Raw genomic sequence first — 17,560 nt, 5'->3', positions numbered from 1 at the left:
CCCCCTCCCCCACCTTGCTCCCCCTCCCCCTGCTCTTCCTCTTTCTTCCTCCTCCCCCTGGGCCACCATTTCCTCCAGGGCAGGACTTGCAACTGAGCTCTGGCATCAGGTCCTTGCTGATGCCCAGGCACCTTCCTGGGGACCGTCCCCTGACCCTGGGGGATGACCAGCCTGAAGATGTGGCTCGGCATCGTGGGCAGTGCTGAGGTGCTTCAGAGGTCACTGCAGGCCCAGCAGCGGGATGCCTGAGCAGCTGTCCACAGAATGGACAGTGGGCGAGGGGGAGATGGACGGTGCTCGGGCAGCGGGCAGCGGGCAGCCTGGCTCATTCCCGCCAAGGCTACAGCCCCCCTTTGTCCTGCAGGTAAGTCCCGGGGGCCACCTGGTGGATTCACTGTCCAGTAGCACCCTGAAGCCCTGACCAGGGCTGGGCCCCTCTGGGTGAGCCCAGGGCCTGCACGGTGCCTTCCTTGTGGTCAAGTCCTTCACCAGAACCTTGGGGTCACGGAGGCCCCTGGCTCTGCTGGGCTTCCTGGCTGAGAGCAGGGTGGTCACACCAGAGGGACACCCAGGGCTGCCCACGGGCATGTGTTTCCCAGACCTGCAGCATGGTGCCCGGGTCCCCCTCGCCTAGCCTGTCCCTGGACGTAGTAATTGGTTTATTTACTAGAGTCATTGGGCAGCAGCTCTGCTGGGACCTTCCCCATTGTAAGAAAACACAAACTAAATGAAAGACAAGCAGCAGCTCATGGGAAGCTGTGAGATGACCCACGTCCAGGGCCGAACCGTCCTCCGCGGACCACTTAATTCTGCCCACAGTTTCCAAGTTAGTAAATATTAAGTTGAGGCCTCAAGGCACAGGGAAGCAGACACACTAGCCTGAGGCCACACAGCATCTGGGTGTAATCACTCTGCTGGGTTTCAACGGGGCCCTACCAATTTGCAACCTGGTCATTTCTTCATTGCTCAACACAAGGTCCTCATGGAGTCAGGAAGACGCCCTGCACTGGCCCTCCTGATAACCTGTCTTGTGCAAATGTGCAGAGGACTGTGGGTAAGTTCAGCCGGTTCCCTTGGCGCTCCAGCCCTAGCGGGCGCTTGGGGCCTGTGGGCAGGGATGGTCCCAAGGCTCGGGCTTTCTTGTGACCTTCGTGTTGGGGGTCGCAGCCATGGCCAGCTGGTCTGGAGAGGAGAGAAGCTCTGTGCTGACAACCCCAGGTTCTCAGCTCCCACGGTCACCACCATGAACCAAGGGGAGCCCGCAGACTGCCCTTAGCTGTCCACCCTTGCTTCCATGACCTGGGCTTCTCCTTCCCCGTGTGGGCCCCTCCTTGAGAGCCAGAGGTTCTGGCCTGGCCCTTCCTCTGCCCCTTTCAAAAACAGTCCTGTCACCGTCCCCAGGCCCCGCTCTGTCCCCAGCCCTGGGCAGCCTGGCCCCTCCAGCCTGCTCACCCTGCCAGCTGCCTGCCGGACCCTCGCACCCCGGCCTGGCTGGCGCCACCTCCTCTGGACTCCGCCCGCATGGCTACCTTCTGTGCCTCCGCCCTGCACTCCCGCTTGAACCCTCCTTGGGCCAGGCCTCTCCTCCAGAGGCCAAGTCCTTCTGAAGCTGCCCTGGTCAGCATCAGCGGTCACCTCCCCTCCCATCCTGCCCCTGCCCCTGGACAGCCCACTCCAGGTGATCTTCTGCATCTGGGGAAACCAGGAAGGCCCCTCCTGGCTGCCAGTCCGTGCAAGGGTTGGGGTCCCGTGCTGTGCGTGCGTCAGCGCTAGCCAGGGGTCAGCCTCCTCCCTGGGCGGACATGGCTCCCATTCAGAGATGAGGACACTCTGCCGATGCCCGTGGTGTAAATGCTGCATCAGGCGGTTCCTGCTGCCCCCTGCCTGCCCACTCCGGGAAGCCTCCAAGAGCCCTGGCCGCGGACACCGCGGCCGTCCCCACCAGCAGCCAGACCGCTGCTCGCCTTCTCTTTCTCACGGTCACACCCTGGACTCTGCTCCCAGACCCTGCAGCACAGGGCTGTCCCCTCGGGAGCCCTCCCTGACCGGCTCTCAGGACCAGGCTAGGGACCCTCAGCAGCTCCTGGGGTCCGGAAGGTCCCCTGAAGCCCCTGTGACTCAGTCCCCAACCTGTGGCTCTGTTGGAGGTGGAGGAAGCTTTAGGCCAGGGGTCTGCTGGGAGAAGTCAGGTCATTAGGGTGACCTTGGAGGGGACATTGAGACCCCAGCTCTTCCTTTCTCTTTCCTCCAGGTGGCCCTGAGGTGGACAGGCCTCCACCACACTCCTGCCATGATGAACCAGGCTGCCACTGTCCCAAAGCAAAGGGGACCATATGCACTGGAGCCTCTGAACCCCGGAGCCAGAGGAGACCTGCCTCCTCAGCTGGCCCTGTCAGTGTCCTGTGAGGGGAACAGGAAGCAGGCCCAGTCTCCCGCTCCCTCCCGGACCACGTGGGCAGACCCAGAAGATACTCCCTGCACAGTTCACTCTGCGGGGCACCTAGTAGGCGCTCAATAAAAGCACAGCAGTGAATGAAGGTAGACTCCCACCAGAGGTCGTGTTTACGGACTCACTTAGAGGCCCGGTAGCTGCGGTGGAGGGAGCTACGGGTCGGCTCTGGGCCGCCATGTCTCCTGCCTGAAGCTGCTGGAATTAGAGCGTGTACAGTGATGGCCGCGGATGCCCTGGCAAGCCCTCCTGCTGGGAGTCTGGACGGATTGCCCTGCTGCCCTCATGGTGCCAGTCTGTGAGTGATGGGCCTCAGTGGTGACACTGGCCCCTCCTCGGTGGCCAGTTGTGTGGGTGTGGGGATGTGGCCTTCTTCTCCTGGGGCAGCGGCTCGGTCTCCAAACTGGACAGGGTGCTCGTCACTCACACGTGTGGGGGCAGAGCCTGGAGGGCGTCCCAGCCCAGATCCGCCTCGTGTCCTGCCTCCCATCAGCAGCAGGCAGGGCTCGGGAGAGACACATACGTGGAGGACCCGGTCAGTGTCGGGGACCAAGGCTGCAACAGCCGTGTCAGCTGTGCCAGGCCCTGGTCTCTGCCTCAGCCCGGGCCTGGGCTACCGCAGCACCACCCGCAGGCGCCGCCTGAACTTGGTAGCCGGTGGCCTTGACCAAGTCATCGAGATGTCCAGCTTTCCATTTGCCCAGCTCCAGGAACCCGGGAGGGGAGCAGGGGACGTCACCTGCTCAGCCTGGCAGGGTGTGGTGTGGCACGGCCTCCCTGGTGGGTCCTGATGAGCAGGCCAGTTAGCTGCCCTTCGCACCCTGGCTGCGGCAGGACAGTCCATGGATGGCCCTGGCCTCCTTCCCTCCTGCTCGTGGGACCTGGGGACCACGTGGGGCCAAGCCAGGCCCTGCTCCCCCAGTGCCACACACAGGTGCTCTTCCATGCCTTGGCCCAGTGAGCCCCGTGGCCTGAGGGCTACACCCTGGGCAGGCTGCTCCCCAGCACCCTCTCCTGTGAGGCTCGTGGGACAGCACGCCCCTGCCCTGCAGCTGGCCGAGCCTCGAGGTCTGGCCCGGAGTCCAGGCTCCTGCCAAGCAGCTGATGTGTGCTCTGGCTCCTGGACCAGGCTGGCTGGTGAGCAGCGGGTGACGGCTTCCCAGCAGCCCTGCCCGGGGGGCACGCAGGCCGGGTGGGCGCTGCCCTGGACCCTCCAGGACCTTCCTTCCTCCTCACTTCCCGCAGCCCTTTCTGGGGGTGGCTGTGGATGCCCACAGATGGGCAGAGCGAGGACCCCACCCCAGGCCTGGCGGAGCACCACCTCACGAGGTGGGAGGGGGCTCCTGTCCTGCTGGCTGGGATGGAGGTGGCCTTGGGGACAGCATGCTGAAGATGGAAGCGCCGCACCCTGAAGGAGTCTGCTCCGTGGACAAGCCCCTGAAACTCCCAGGACGGTGACTCCCGGAGGACGAGACCCGAGGTGCCCCTGGAAGGACACTGGCTTCTGCCGCGCAGTCGGCTCTCACAGACGGTCACTCTGCTTTCCCAGGGCGGGCCTCTGTGGTTGGCGTTAGACACAGAGGCAGGCTCTGGCCTCCCTGCCCCACGAGTGTGGAGGGACACCCTGTCACAGCGTCCAGCCTGGCTCCTCCACAGCAGGTGCTCCTCCTCCGCTGGGGCTGGGACAGCTGTCCCAGCTCGTGGCCCGTTGAGGACGGCCCTCTGCTCCAGGAGCTCAGGGAGGACGGCAGCCGCCCTCAGCAGGTGGCCCTCAGTGCCCTCAGCGCCTGCTGCCCGCCCCTGGTGGGTTTTGCTCTTAGGCCAGTTCCTCACATGTGAACTGAGTGACATTGTGGTCACCTGGGTGAGGGCAAGCAGCTCGGGCCTGCTGGCCTCCACCTCGACCGGCTTTGGCAGTGCCCTGCCCGTGCATGCCTGAGGTGCCAACCTTGGGCCATGTGGTGAGGGTGGCTTTAGCGGAACCTGCAGCGGGAGACCTCCAGCCATGTCTGGAGAAGCCCTCCCTGGCCCTCCCAGAGCCACGCCTGCTGAGAGCCTGCTGAGAGCCATAGGAGTAGGTTGAGAGGTGACTCCAGCAAGCCATTGAGATGATCATGGTTATGTTAAGATGTGCATTCAATTGGAGATTAGACCCCTGCTGTCCGCCTCGGCCTGCTACTTTGGAACTCTCCCTCAGGGGCAAGCAATTTCACTTACCCCAAGATTCAGGCGTTCCCCATACGGGCCACCAAATGCCTCAGTGTGGCTGGGCACAAAATCACGAGCCACTCAAGCAGGAACAAACTTTATTTCCAAAACTCCCACAAACGCCACGCATGTGGCCTTCTCCCGGGACACACCACACCAACCGGAAATCCCTCCTCCGGAATTCCCTCCTCCCACACTTCCCCAACCAATGGGAACTCTCCGGGAATCCCCCCAGAACTCCAAAGTAGCAGGCGGAGGCGGACAGCAGGGGTCTAATATCCAATTGAATGCACATCTGAACCATTATCATCTCAACCAAAAATGTCAAGCGTCATTCCTACTCAACTATGGCTCTCAGCACACGCCTGAGATGTCCCAGTCTCCAGATGCAGTGGCAGGACATTGACAGGTGAAGTTCAGGAGGACAAGGCTGAGCAGCCACCCCACAGGCCAGGAGTGCACCTTCCTGCCACGAGGTCAAGCCACAGCGAGTCATTCTACTGTTTCCTGATGATGTTTAAATTTTATAATGCAGAAGCCGGTGCTGAACTTTCCCTCAGCCGACGAGGCTGCAGTGGGCCCCCGGGCAGAGTGCAGCCGGGAAGCCTCCAGCCAAGATGGCGCTGCACACGTGGGCTCCCGGAATCCAGCCCTCCAGGAACGGAAAGCGCAGCTTCAGCCTTCCATTCTGCACAGGGAAACGGCGGGACTCTCTCCCGTGACAGCTCTGCAAGTCCCCACACAGAGGATGGCACCCTTCGCTTCACTTGGTGGCAACGTGGCACGTGTTCAACCGACATCTCAGGGCGAAAGTGACATTGCCACACAGGAAGTGACCTGCATGATCACTGAAAGCCCTGCCCAGTCGGGACGACCTGACCGTCCCGCAGTGCGAGTCCCCGCTGCCCAGGTGGCTGAAGTCCTGATCACTGAGTTGCAACACTTTGGAGCAAAGCTGGTGTGGAGCCTCTGAGAACCTGCAGGAGGCCTCACGGGGCTGAATCCAGGGCCCTGGGTGCCAGACCAAGGGGCCCAGCGTGGCACAAACCCCCTTCCAAACAAACCTTCTCAAGGTTGGTGGCATCGATTACTGAACGGACTCGATGACTAGAGCAACAAGGACCAGCAGCTTCCTCTTTCAAAGCTTCTAGAAAATGGTCATTATTGAATCCAGGGCTGGGAATCAGGAAGCCAGTGAGCCCCGCCTCCAACAGGGAGGCCGGTGGAGGCCGGTGGAGGTAGGTGGAGGCAGCCAGAGGCAGCCGGGTCCCCTCGCAGGCCGGATGCAATCTCAAGTGACAGGACTGTGCCCTGGAGGATTCCGATGTGTGGAAAGCATCTTTTAATAAAGCCCTATTTTTAATTAAACAAATTTATAGACTGTACCAGCATGCGGCGATCTAAGATCTGAGAAGCGTTCACAGGAAACATACGGAACGACTCCAAAATAGACCGTAGCTAGCGGCCATTGCTCACGGAGTCCTGTGGCCCCCTCACGCTCCTCTGAAGGCCACGGGCAGCAGGCAGGACGCCCGCCTGTGGACACCTTTGGGTGAAATAGTTGCACATTCTAATGCGACGGAAGGTATTCAGCAGAGCAGAGTTGACCTGCCTCGCTCGCACCAGGCACCTCGGCACCTGCAGAGAGCACACTGTCTCAATTACAAATGTCACGGTCCAACAGAGAGGACCTGCTGTAAGGTGTCAACGATTTCAAATTTATTGCCCCCAAAAAATATAACTTTGAAGAAGGCCTCAGCAATTTTATGGGGGAAAAAAAAATTCCAACGGGTTAGCCATTTTACGGAAACCAACTTCTCTGTCCAAAGATAAATGACTTTAATTATTTTTCTCTCTTATTCACATAACGTGTCTAATGTTAAGCATGTTACGATGAAGGTGTAATAGAGACATTTGCGTGTGTTAGTGTGTAAATACGTGTTTAGCGTATTTAGTGTTTTCAGTTCCCCTTGGCTCTGGGGTCTTCCTCTAGTGACAGGGTGAATGACTGACTGTCTCAGCCGTCGTCCCCATGGGTCTAGGAGGGCCATTCCCAGGGTGGCCTGTTCCCTCCGAGGCAGATGCCCCAGGCTGCTGACTGGGCTGGACCTGGTGGCAGCACAGCTGAGCCCAGGTCTCAGGCTGGGGACCCCATCAGCGTCCCCGTGCCGATCCACCCTGGTCTCCAGCACCGAGCCACGAAAGCAGCCTGTCCTTCTCCCAGGAGAGCGCTGTCCAGCCCCTCTGTGGCCACTCTTCTTCTGGTTTCTGCAGACCCTGGTCCCCACGAGGTCTCTGTTTGAGGACCTGCCCATGCCATGGGGTGCCCTCTTGGTCTGTGCTCCCCTCTGCCCTGTTCACTGCAGGGACCCGACGTGCACCTGAGCCTGGGCCCTGGTTGGGGCCCCAGAGTCCTGGCGGCCACTTCTGGACAGTACAGCAGAGGGGCTGCCGGTTCACAGGGGCATGCGTGGGCAGGGTGGGCGTAGAGGGCGCCCTGGGGATCCTCCTCCCTGGGCTGACGCCGTCCTCTCCAGGCCTGTCCTGATCGATCTTCAGCCTGGGCCTCTCCACCATGACTTCCTGCCCAGGCCTCTGCCCCTGCTGCCCGGTTTCCTGGCCTCTCCTATCCCTGAAGGTTCTGGGGAATCTTTGCCTCAAACGTGTGGCTTCTGACTCGGGCACCCGGCAAGACCAGCTGGGATGAGCGAAGCCGCCGGGCGAGTGACCAGTGTTGGGGGGTCTTTACAGGAGAGAGGCTCGGGTTCTCAGAGAGCCGGAGCCCCCGTCAGCCACATCTGGGCTCTCCATCCTGGCCCAGGAGAAGCGGCCAGCCCCCGTGTGGGTGCTCTGCCCTGCTGCGTGGAGTCCCAGGGGGCACCTGGGGGTTCTGGGGGTTTGGCCAGTGAGCTGAGGCTGGGATGGGAAATTCAGGACCGTCACACCAGTGGTCGCCAAGTGCAAAGAAGGAGACCGTGACCCTAGGAAGACAGTTCCCCAGCAGGACAGGCCCCTTAGTCATTGTCCCACGTGGTGCCATGCCCTGTGACGAGCTCTGCCCTTCATGGTGGGGTCTCATGGGGGAGCTGGGGAGCCCCTCGCGGTAAGTCAAAGGCGAGGGAAGCCGTGGCAGCACATCGGCTGCAGAAGCCGGGTGGAGACCGCTGGGTGGAGAGCCCAGCTGGCCACGGCCACCTGCAGGTGGTCACTCCCTTACTGACCCCTGAAGGCCAGGTGAGCCCAGGCTGGGGGGAGATCCCCAAGCTAGTGGGGCTGGCCTAGGTGGCCCACGGCTGGTGCTCAGTAAAAAGAGCGTGTGGGAGATGAAGGAGAAGGGGCTCCGGAGGAGAGGTGCCCACCCGCGTGGGAGTCTGCCACCACCTCGCACAGATCTGTCCTGCTCTGCCTCACCGGCCACCCTAGCCCATGGCTGCCCTGCCCCTCCTGCTGCCTTCGCTGTCCTTCTTCAGACACACCAGGGACCTACACCTCAGGAATCCTGTCCTCTCCTGGGACCCCAAGGGGCTCTGTGGCTCCCCCGTGTCCCCTGCCCCTCCGGGCTTCACTTATCTCTGGCCTTAGCTCTGACCTTCTCTGTACCAAGGAACTGACGGTTCCAGAAGTGCTGGGCTTTCAGCTTAGCACCTGACCCAAACCCAAACCCGGAAAGTCGGCCAGAGTGGAGACGTGGAGATGCCGGCCACGTGGTCTGCCAGCGTGGAGACGTGGAGATGTCGGCCACGTGGTCGGCCAGCGTGGAGACGTGGAGATGTCGGCCACGTGGTCTGCCAGCGTGGAGACGTGGAGATGCCGGCCACGTGGTCGGCCAGCGTGGAGACGTGGAGATGCCGGCCACGTGGTCGGCCAGAGTGGAGACGTGGAGATGCCGGCCACGTGGCTGCTGCCCTCTAGGCAGTCCCCAGTGCCCAGGGAGGGCTGCCCTACAGGCTCAATGTTAAGCAGCCCTCCGTGGCCAGTCTAATTGTGTCCATGATGAGAAAACCAGGCTCAGAAGCTGGGCTCCTGCACCCCCCAGCTAGAAGCTTCTGGAACTGGACTGGAGTCTCGTCTGTCTCCTCCCCCATTGTCCGGGAGGCTGTCCGCACCCCTTGCCAGGATCCCACTCTTGACTGGGCTTCAGGATCACCTGGCCCTAACCCCAGAGGCCCCATTGGCAGGAGGTGCAGGGGCTACCGGCTTGTCACACCCTGTCTTTGGCAGCCCTGGTACCTCCAAGTCTCCCCTCAGCGTCTCCAACCCCTGCTGCCACCCAGGGGAGGGGGAGGGGACTCGTGTTCCTGGCTCAGGGACGGGGGCTTTCTGGATCCTCTCTCCTGGAACCGGCCCTGGGGGCCTCGCTGCTCCCTCCCACCCGCCCTCCAGGAAGCCCAGAGTGACTCCCCAGAACCTGGCCCGTGCCCGTGCTTTGCCAGGTACGCGCCACAGGAATCGTTTTTACCTGCGAAGGCCGTCGACCGCGTGGGATCTTGTATTCATAATGGCCCAAGCAGCTCAGCGAGGAGCAAGGGCCCTGAGTGACAAGCAAAATGGTTAGAAATTGTCCCTGTGAAAATAATGAGCCCCCAGACAGGAGCCAATCAAAACAGCCTGCTAATGGCTTCCTGCGCCGCACGCAGGTGTGGCAGCCTGGGGGCCTCTCTCCGGGAGCAGGCTGCCTGGCCTGCTTTGGGCTCTGGTTTCTGATGCTGGATCCAGGTGACCAGGGCCTTGGGGACTGCCCCATTTCTCGAGGCAGATGGCTCTTCTTCAGCCCCTCGGCCTTTCCCAGCACCATGTCCGGGGAGCCTGGATAGGACCCAGTGGCCCAGCGGGGTCCACAGAGCCTGCGCCCTGGCCTGAAGAAGGACCCAGGGCCACGTCGGCAGCAGCCACGGCAGCCCCAGAGGCCAGCCCTCCCGGAGGCCCCTGCCCTGTGGTTGCCCGTCTCCCTGGTTCTTGGCTCAGCTGTTGCCATGCGCGCTCCTCCTCCATCGGGAGGCCTCGAGCTTCACTCCCTCCTCCGGGACATCCCTCATCCCCTCGACTGTCCCCAAACAGTGGCCCCTTGGACAGGCAGACCCTCCTGCCCCTGACCGAACGCGCTGGCTGCACCCAGCCCGTGGGCCTGTGGGTAGTGTCTGCTGTCTGTCCCCCTGCGGGAGCGGGGTCGTGGGGGGCTCTGGGGACACAGCTTTGCTTCTCAGGTCCCAATGCAGGACATTGAACATGGCCCGCCAAGCCTGAGCTTGCCCTGCAGCCTGGGGCCTGGCGCCTCCCCCTCCCCCCAGCCTGGTCCTAAGACCGCTCTGCCGATGTCTCCCTCGAGCCTTGTCATTTGTGTCTCCTGTCCCCGTCTCCAGCCCTCGGCCTCCCTCCAGGGCTCAGGGCTCCTGCCTACTCTTTCCCTGTGGCTTCTCTCTGGCTTCCCTGTGTCCCCCGGCACCTGATAATGGAGGCCCCCTCCTCCACGGCGCCCAGCCCCCTGGCTGCGCATCACACAGTGTGCCAGCCGGCTGCCACCGCTGTGACAGAAGGCCTGAGATAAACAGCACACGAGGAGGAAAGGTTTAGGCTCAGAGTTGGAGAGTCCAGTGGCCACGGGCTGAAACGGCTCAAATCCCAGATCAACAGAGCCGTGGCGGCACAGCACACCATGGCGGGGCATGTGGTGGACATATGTTCACCTCCTCATGGCCAGGAGGCAGAGAGAGAATGGAAGGAGCTGGGGTCCTCCCTCTCCAAACTCTTCCACATCCCCCCTGCAAGCCGACCCCAAGGCTTCCGAACCTCAGCGTCAGGCAGTTACAGTGACGACCCCACTGGAACCAGGGTCCTGCTGCCTTTCTGCTGCTGGCGCGCAGTACCTGAGGTAAGCGACTGACAAAGAGAAAAGGTTTCTTGGGGCTCTTGGTTTGAGAGTTTTCAGTCTGTGGCCCCCTGGGCCGTGGCTGTGGGCCTGTGGCAGGACAGACCGTCATGGTGGGAGGATGTGGCGGAGGAGGGCTGCTCAACTCACGGTGACCAGGAAGAAGGAAAGAGGAAGGGGCCCGGTCCCGATTCCTGCTTCAGGGCAGCGAGCCCACGTCCTCCACTGGGGCCCCTCCTGAAGGTCCATCACCGTTAGAGTCTGTCAACAAGTCAGGATGGCGCCTGGCAAATGCCAGGGGGAGTGGTTTGTGAGGTGGCGCCAGCGAGCCATTAAGTGTGGAGATTCCTGATTGGCTGACTGCTGTATCTAGTTTATGTTAATTAGATAAGTGTGGAGATTCCTGATTGGCTGACAGCTGTATCTAGTTTATGTTAATTAGATAAGTGTGGAGATTCCTGATTGGCTGACAGCTGTATCTAGTTTATGTTAATTAGATAAGCTGTGTGGAGTGTATATAGACCCCTCCTGTCCTACAGTAAACGGCTCCCACTCCTGCTGCATCAACCTTCACCAGTGGCTCGTCACCCCCCAGTGGTTATTTTGCTGCAGCCGGACTGCGGCACATCACCCCCCAATGCCACCTTCCGCTGGGGACAAACCTCTGACACATGGCCTTTAGGGACACTGAAGATCCAAACCATGACATGGCTTCTGGCCTGAGGCTTCTCTCACACAGGGCAGCGCTAGGCCTGCACTAGGGCCTGGTCAGTCTGGAATGCCCAGTGCTGGGCCGTCTCCTGGTGCCCATCTCACCTCCCGCCTGCTTCCTGCCATGTGGGATCCAGGTGGACATGCACAGGCCTCCCGTGGCTCTCTTGGTGCCTCTGTGCGGCTCTGTGGTCCTCCGTGGGGCTGCCTGCCCACGATCTCGTGGCCTTCACGGGCTCAGCCTGACGCTGGGCAGGCTACTTGTCATCCTCTTCCTGCAGAAGGGTCGTGTGATGCGGGTGTTGGGGACTAGTGTGACACTGTGTTGGGGACTAGGTCTAGTGGTTCCAGGCCCCACCCTGCCACTCTGTCCCGAAGGCCCCCTGAGGACACCAGAGGCCGCGCAGCTGGAGAGGGGCCTGGGGCAGACAGGACCTGAGCCACCCTCCTGTGGGCCGGGGGACTTGGGGTTTCAAAGCCTGTCAATCAGATGTTAGGTCTGGGGCTCTTCTCCCAAGTCCAGGCAGCACGGTGACTGTACCAGGATCCCCCCAACACACACACACATGCACGCGCGCGCGCACACACACACACACACACACACACACACACACGGAGCAAAGCAGGCCTGGGCGCACCCCACGGAAAGATCAGCCCAGGAAACCTTGTTACTCCAGACACTGGGGGACCAGCTGCCCAAGGGCAGAGCTCCGCTCACCAAGGCCTTTCAAGGCTGCAGACCTGTGCAGATCCCATGGCCCAGGGCAGGGACAGGCCTGCACTCCGAGGCCTGGCCGACTGGATGGAAACCCTCCCGCCATGTCAGTGGATCCAGAGCCTTTTCCATGCTGCCGCCAAGTGGCCCGTGAACGTGCCGGGCCCGTGTCAGCTCTCGGTTCAGACCGAGTCACGGATGAGGCAAATTGGATCATTATCCATTTCATCGGTGACTTATTTTTAGAGCAATTTAACAATTACATGTAAAGTGCAAAGCATAACCTGATTTACAGTGAATTGTGATTCACAGCCTGCACTTGGCACCAACGTGTGTGTGTGCGTGTGCGTGTGTGTGTGTGTGTGTGTGTCCCGCTCAGCCGCCCTCCTCCAGGGCTGGATCAACATTGTCTTTCTATCCATCTGGGTGAGGATTTCCTGAGACCCAGCTGCTGTGGAGGAGGAAGCAGAGCCTCCAATGGTGGTGTCTTCTGGAGGTCCTGGGTGGGGGTCTGAGGGACAGGGCCTCTGCAGAGTGGCCCTGCGTGGTGCCCTGGGGCGCAGCCCCTGGGCCCAGGCTCAGTGCACACTGGAATCTCCAGAAGTCCACTCAGGAGCCTCCCATTCTCAGGGGTGGCCTTCCAGGGTGGGCTGCTGGGCCCTTCTGACTGTCCCTGTGCAAAGCCCACCCACCCAGCAGCCCGGAGCGCCCAGGAGGCCGGCTGTGCCCAGGGAGGATTTCGACCTTCTTGTCAAGGCAGCTGTCCTGATGTGCTGATCCTGCAGACAGATCAATGAGGGTGCCGGGGAGGAGGCCGGGACAGAGGCCGGGGCAGAGGCCGGGGCGGAGGCCGGGGCGGAGGCCGGGGTGGAGGCCGGGGTGGAGGCCGGGGCGGAGGCTGGGGAGATGCCATCCTGCAGGTTCATGGGGCTCGCAGAAGCACAGACCCCTCCACAGGACCCCTCGTCCTCTCATCTACCCTAGAGGGTCAGTGCTAGGCCCGCCCGGGGCCTCTCTGGTTTCTCTCACTCTCTTCTCCCTGAAGAACCCCTTGGATCCCAGGAGCTGGGGGTGCTGACTGCGAGGCTGCTCCCTGGTCCTGCCAGGGGGCCGCCCTCCCCCCCGCCCCTCCCCAAAGGCTGGAGAAAGGACCTTCTGTCACCTCCGGTTCATCTATCTGGAAATGAAGGAAAACACTCAGCTGTGGTGAGGAGCAAAGCAGAGCAGCGACCTGGCAGCCGCCTCCAGCCCTGGAGGACAGAGCCGCAGGACCAGCCTTGGTGGGCAGGGCTGGACCAGCCCTGGAGGACAGAGCTGCAGGACCAGCCTCGGTGGGCAGGGCTGGACCAGCCTCGGTGGGCAGGGCTGGACCAGCCCTGGAGGACAGAGCCGCAGGACCAGCCTTGGTGGGCAGGGCTGGACCAGCCCTGGAGGACAGAGCCGCAGGACCAGCCTCGGTGGCAGGGCTGGACCAGCCTGGAGGACAGAGCTGCAGGACCAGCCTCGGTGGCAGGGCTGGACCAGCCCTGGAGGACAGAGCTGCAGGACCAGCCTCGGTGGGCAGGGCTGGACCAGCCCTGGAGGACAGAGCCACAGGACCAGACTCGGTGGCAGGGCTGGACCAGCCTCCGTGGGCAGGGCTGGACCAGCCCTGGAGGACAGAGCCGCAGGACCAGCCTCGGTGGCAGGGCTGGACCAGCCTCGGTGGCAGGGCTGAGAGGGGCTGTGGGTGGGGTCTGCAGTCCGGTTCACTCCTTCAGCAGGGCTCCTCCGAGGGCCCATTAATCCCTCGGAGCGTTGGAGCCATCTGACTCAGGGCTGGTCAGCTGCAGCGGCCAGGGAGGCACATCCCCTCCCACCCTGATGGCGCAGCCAGGTGGCCCCTGCCACTGCTCGTCACTGTCTCACCGTGGAGCTGTCCCTCTGTGCAGCAGTGAGCACTGTCCCCTTCCTCGTGGGGAAGGGCACCATCCCGGCCACAGGGCCCCTTCGCAGTGGGCAGACGTCCAGGGACGCCTGTCTGAGTGAGCTTCTGCATCTTCTGGGACAGGTGGGTCAGATCAGGTCCAGGAAGGGCCCAGCTGGTGACCAGTGTGCTGACCATCTTCAACAAGGACGTGGGAGAACCAGCCTTGGCCCAAGACCTGGCGGCAGGGAGACGTGGCCAGTGAAGTCAGATTTGGGGGCCTGGGTTGTCACGTCCCCACAAACTCATGCATCCCGGAACCCAGGATGCGGGGCCACTGCAGATGTGGGTGGTTAAGATGGGGGGCAGCGTGGGTGCTGACCGGATGCGGCCGGCCCTTGTTTTTGTTTTGAGTCTCGGCACCAGCCGGGGCTACGTAACCACTGAGCCACACTCCCCAGCCCTATTTATTTTTCTATTTTGAGACAAGGCCTTGCTGAGTCGCTTGGCCTGGCCTCACTTCCTCAGCCCCTGGGATCACGGTTGTGCACACCACACCTGGCTGACTCTGTCCATGGAGGAGAAGGCCATGTGAAGACAGAGGCAGGGAGTGGGGTGGCCACACAACAAGGGCCCCCCAATGCCAGGATCCCCGAGAAGCTGGAGAGGAGCCTGGGAAGGACCCTCCCTGGTGCCCTCGAGGGACTGTGCCCCACCAATGTGCACACCCCGTCTGGGGGCTCCAGTCCAGCTCCAGAGCTGTCACAGTCGCACCTGGCGTCTCCCGCCACCCACCTGCTTGCAACGCCCGGAGGGAGCTCATCAAATATGAGTGGATATTGGGGGGGCTTCTCCCTCTTTGGCCAGACCATTGAGCCGGTGGGTTCCCAGATGCCTGGCCTTTCTCCTGCCACTGTGAAGTGGCCTTGGTGACTTATGACCAGCAGGGTCCTACCTGACACATCTCCAAAATAAAGGCAGGGCACACTTGGCTGGGCGGGAGCAAGCACATGCACCCCTCCCTCTCCACGAGCAAGCCCAGCCCCCTCCAGAGTCCCTCGGGGTCCTCGTGAAGTCTCCCCATCGGCAGGGAGAGGCCAGGCCCAGGCCAGGTAAGCAAAAGGCAGCTCACTACAGAACGTCTCGTGGGATTCAGGGGTGGTTCGACCCTCTCTGGCTGGTCAGACCATTGGGAGGCACTTAGAGAGCAAGGCTTCAAAGAAGACGTTTCCATCTTTCCTCTTAGCCGATTGGGGGAAATGCATGATTTCTGAGCAACATTCTAACATACCGACATCGTCCTTCCACTCAACTTCCTAAAGTGTATTAACCTTGTGTTCCCATGGATGGAGAAGGAGCTGTTCGGCTTCCTGCTGCTCAGGGTCGCTTCTCCAAGGGTGGCCTGGGCTGGACCTGTCACTTCATCATTCCGTCCTTGGTTTCATTTGGGAGAAAAGGAGAGCTGGCGGGTTCTGGGTGCCACAGGGCCGGAGTCGGCATGTGCGTTTCCAGTTGGATTCTCTTAGCAGACCCAGTAAGCCTGGCGTCATGGTCTAGTTCAGCTCAGGAGCCAGGTGGAGAAGAGCTCAGATCACAGGTCTGGGTGGCGTCTGAACGCAGTTGTTGGCTCTGTCTGGCCAACCCTTGCCTCCCCTCTGCACGTGGTCACAGCCCGTCCGAGGCCACAGAGAAGGCCCGGGGGCAGGGACTGCACAGCCCTGTTCTCCCAGACGAAAGCCGAGTCGCCCCCAGGGCTCGTCTGCCTGTTGTTTTTCTCACACCAAAAATGAAATGAGTCTCACTTCACTCCTCCTCGGGGAGGGGAGCAGCATCAGGAGAGAAATGAAGGGAAATGGGTTTGGGCTGCTGGGGGTCCGTCCTTCCCACTCCTGGGGGGAGATTGATCGTGATTTCTTAATGCTCCTAATTTGAGCTTTTGTCCTGTGGACAATCCAGGCACCGTGCTGGGCCTTCAAAGAGAACGAGAGGAGGGAGAAGGGGGCGTCTGGGCCCCCCGGGGTGGGAAGGCTGAGCCTCCCACGGAGGACACCTAGGGTGGAGAGGGAGCAGCAGGGAGCCATTGCCGGCATCTTCCCCCAGCCACCTGAGGCTGCCCGGGAGCTCGAGGAGGAACGGGAGGGCATTGGTCACACGTGGGTGGGGAGGACAAGCCGGCTGCTGCACCCCACTCTGAGTACTGGAACAAGAGGACCTCCACTGGGTCTGTCCCAGAAACACCGCCTGGTGTGTGGGCAGGTCCTGGCTTGTGTGCTGAGGTCCTCGTCACTCTTGCCTGCCCAGATGCCCACTCACGCTGGTCCAGGGGAGGACCACTGTGTAGGAAGCAAGTCTCCCAAGGCCTGGCCCTCCCCTCCTGAGCACAGAGGGCCACCCTCTTGTCCTGAAGACGGAGCTCTGTGGTCTGCACAACCCCAGGCTTGTGGTTCCCTGTTGAGAATACTCCTAGAGCAAACAGAAAAGCCACCCAATGTCCCTTGGCTAATCCCAGTGGTTTGACCAGCGCCTAAGACAGCAGCCCCCCCCCAGCCCCCGCGGGAAACAGCGTCTCTTTAAGAAGCTTACGAAACAGTGTGCAGGGGCCTGAAGGTGGCCCCAAAGCAGACCACACCCTGGTACTTGGACACATGAATGCTGACTTTTGGGACAGCAAAGTGGAGGTCACCCTGGACACACGGATTCCATCAAGCCGAGGACCTGGACGGAGGGCTGCTGTGGCTTGGGGAAGTGTCCTCCAAAGGCCTGGTCCTGGCCCTGGTGTTCTGGGAGCTGGTGGAAGCTCAGGAGGTGTGCCCCGTGGAAGGAAGTGGGGTCCCTGGGGGTGTGTCTTTGAAGGGGAGGTGGGGCCTGCCCTTCCTGACTCTCTGCTTCCTGGCCACCAGGAAGTGACCGGCTCCTGCCACCTGTTCCACCCTGCTCCTGTGCCTCATCACGGGCCCCAAGGCAGTGGACCCACGACCATGGACTGACCCTCCAAGACCGTGAGCCAGGTGGACCTCCCTCCTCGGGGCTCCCGTGTGGCCGGCCTTTCCTTACAGGGACGGACACGGTCGAGCACGAGGCTCTCAGCCTGGACGGAACAGCTGGCACCCGAAGCCACCAGCACAGCTTGATAAGAGGGGCACAGGGGGTGCTGGGACAGACACAGAGGACAGGATGTGCAGCTGGAGGGGCAGAGGGAGTGTGACAGACCCTCTGGGGCACGTGGCCCAGCGTGCACATGGGCACAGGAGAGGCGCCCCCTCATGGAGGTGGGGCCGGCAGGAGAGCTTCCCCAAGGGCCAGCTGGGGGGAGGGCTCTGCCTAGGGCCGGTGGAACCTCCTGGCAAGGGAGATGACAATGACAACCCTCCCCGTGGATCCTTTGCCTGGGGCAGGAGCAGAGCCAGGCCCCAGGGTCTCCTGGCCACACTCAGGGCTTGGGCTTCATCCTGAGGACTCGGGCACCCTGGCAAGGTCTTCAGGAGCCATGGACGTGGTTCGGAGTAACAAGCCCAAGAGTGGTCATCCTGCTGCTTGTGAAGCGGAGATCAGGGCCCAAGGACAGCAGGAGATGGGCGGGGGCTGTGCAGGACACTGATGGGGCTGGCCCGGTCAGCAGGGGTGGGCCTGGGACGCTGTGAGCTCAGAGAGAGAACGTGAGGAGAGAGAACCAGAGAACTGGGTGATGGCGACGGAGGAGGGGAG

The 17,560-nt window shown here is 61.8% G+C and overlaps 1 long non-coding RNA gene across 1 annotated transcript; it reads left to right on the top strand.

Moving 5' to 3' along the window:
- The first annotated feature begins 14 nt into the window (after window positions 1-14).
- On the top strand, window positions 15-2,549 carry LOC144367834 (uncharacterized). Its single transcript, XR_013427338.1, has 3 exons — window positions 15-364; window positions 977-1,054; window positions 2,252-2,549. It is a non-coding gene; the product is annotated as an uncharacterized LOC144367834 (long non-coding RNA).
- Window positions 2,550-17,560: the final 15,011 nt, after the last annotated feature.

This window comes from Ictidomys tridecemlineatus, chromosome 11 (genome assembly GCF_052094955.1).
Source record: "Ictidomys tridecemlineatus isolate mIctTri1 chromosome 11, mIctTri1.hap1, whole genome shotgun sequence".
Classification (NCBI taxonomy): Eukaryota; Metazoa; Chordata; class Mammalia; order Rodentia; family Sciuridae; genus Ictidomys; species Ictidomys tridecemlineatus.
The sequence above is the reverse complement of the archived record's forward strand: the minus strand, read 5'-3'. Positions and strand labels throughout refer to the sequence as shown.